Genomic DNA, 2,629 nt, shown 5'->3' with positions numbered 1-2,629 from the left:
CCTAGTCCCCAGTTTATGGGAATTTGGGGCAAAATTATGCTGCCCCCTCCGGAGATCCACAAGGGAGGAGGAATGTTACTCTTTCGGTCTCCACTGGATGCAACTTGCTATCCCGACCGATGGAGCTTGCTAATTACCTGAAGCCTTTGTCTTCAGAGAAGGAATGGAAAAAGGTTCAGGCTCTCTCGGGAGAGTCCTTGTTAAAAAACTCCATCCACAACGCCGCAGCGGTATACTCTTTACTTCTTTTGTTATTTCTACTATTTTGCATAAATACATCATGAGTTTGTTTTTCTCACTTTGTAGGCCAACTTTCTTGCTTCTGAGGGCCACCAAAGGTTTATTAGGGAAAAGGAGGAACTTACCTCCGATCGAGATTAACTTTTGGTTGAACGGGACTAACCCATTATTTGCCTCTCGGATTTGGAAACTAAGGCTACTGAGGCAGTTGTGTTGGAAACTCGTTTGCAACAAAATGAGCAGGAAGTGGAGATCCTTAGCCAAGAGATTGCCCCGTTGAGGGATCAATTTAAAGAGGCTAGGGCCAAATGGGCTAAAGTCCATGATGCAATTCTTGCTGCATCCGATCGTGAGGCTACCTCTGCTGAAAGATTGAACAACTTAGAGGCAGCCTTGAATTCCAAGGCTGAAGAGTTTGTTGTTGCAGGGGTGAAATATGCCCAACTGGAAGAGAAGCACAAGAGGACCATTAAGCATAATAAGATTTTCAGTTCTATTGTCTGTGAGCTCGATGTTAACCTCAAGTCTGTTAGATGCGCCCGGGAAAACCTTTCTGCCAAGGTCACTCAACTCAAAGAAGAATTCAAGCGTCGAGCGGCTTCCCTCGTTGTTGAGAAAACTTACGCTATGTACAACATGAGGAAGAAAACCTTGGAAGAGGCCAAAGATGGTATCATTGATTTTGATACCGAAATTGCTAAGGCCCGTGAGCTTGAGTTAGCTGCTAAAAGTGGTCTCCCAGTGAGGTCTGATGCTCCTGGTCCTTCCGGTTCCGGTTCTGAATTTTCGAGAACTGAAGAAGAATCGGAGGATGATAATGCTGAAGGCCAAACTGGTGAAGACAAAAATGTTGAGCCATTGGTGGATCCATCTACTGCTCCCAGGGACGCGGATACTTCTCTTCCTCCGGATTTTAGAGATAGTGCAGTTTAGCTTTTCTTTTCTTTTTCCAATTCTTGTATCTATGCCATTTTGGCACGTTATTGTAAATAGAAACATATTTTTGCTCAAGTATTTGTTTGAGTATTTCTTTCGTTTGAATATTCATGCAAGTCTTTAACCTTTGCATTTTCTTCCTTTTGCTTATGAGTTTTGCGCAAGTTTTTCTATTTGCGTCTTATTATGTAAAACCTAGAGTGTATTTTCCCTGAAAGCATTTCGGCTCTGGAAAAAAGGGCATCCTGGTGCACTAAGCTTCCGTTATGAGCGGGGGCCGGGGAAGGACAGGACTATAAGGGTCTATTGTACGCAACCTTACCCTGCATTTTTCGTGAGGGCTTTTGTAAGTATTTGCACAAGTTTAATTTTTGAGTCCTTTTGTATACGACTTCGGGTGTATTTTTCCTCGAAGACATTTTGATTGCGGGCATGGATTCATCCGAAACCAACCTTTTAACGTGAGGGTTTTTATAAGAGATGGCCCTCTTATGTTTACGGTGCTCTTAAAGAGGACGTCTCCTATTCATTACGACACTAGCATTTGAAGTACTTGTTTAACTTTCAAATGACAAAGTTGATAAAAAAAGGATTTCATTTCACTTTATTCCATCTATTTTCAAAAAGTACATAAGCATTTGCTATGCTGAAAAGAAATTGTCAGTACTTATGACTAATTTGTACAACTTGTTTCTACGGGGCTGTCCGCACAGTCCCCGGTCCCGATGACATAATTTTACTTCTAGTTTTTCATTCCCGGTTGATGTGGCAGTCATTGTATATTCATATCATTCCCCCTAGTATTCGAATGCGAAGAATGTGAATTAGAACACTGGAAGTCTCGTATCTTCGAAGATTTCACCAATGAATTGCTAGGTAATCCTTAACTTGGTAACATACTTTACTTCCCCTCAGGAATTTATGGTGTCGAGTGAAGGACTATCTAACAACCCTCTAGTGGTTTGCGCTTGTGAACGGTCGAGTAACCTTCGCTCAATAGCAAACTTAACTTCCCGGTAGGAATTTTCTATAGAGCAAAAGATTACCTAATCATTCCCGAGTGGATCTTTGCTTGTGTGCCTTGCTATTAAAGGTCTTATTGTTGCTGCCTTCGTAGTATGCTTTTTGTTGCTGTCTCATTAAAAACCTTGCCAGAAAAATCCAATTGGGACAAAAACTGAACGAAGGGAAAAAGAGAGCACCACATACTTTCCGTTCGGACAATGTTCATTAGCAATAATATCTTTTGAGGTACGCCATGTTCGAATTGCTGGGCAATTTTCTCCATTTTGGTTCTCCTATTCATATGAACCTTTTCCGGTGACAGCTGAAACCTGGTAGGGGCCTTCCCACATTGGGCCTAACATCCCTGTGTTGAACTCCTGGGTGTTTTGAGTTACTTTCCTTAGGACCAAGTCTCCAACGTTGAAATAATGGAGGTTGGCTCTTCGAT

This window comes from Nicotiana tabacum, chromosome 17 (assembly GCF_000715075.1).
Source record: "Nicotiana tabacum cultivar K326 chromosome 17, ASM71507v2, whole genome shotgun sequence".
NCBI classification, from domain to species: Eukaryota; Viridiplantae; Streptophyta; class Magnoliopsida; order Solanales; family Solanaceae; genus Nicotiana; species Nicotiana tabacum.
The sequence above is the reverse complement of the archived record's forward strand: the minus strand, read 5'-3'. Positions refer to the sequence as shown.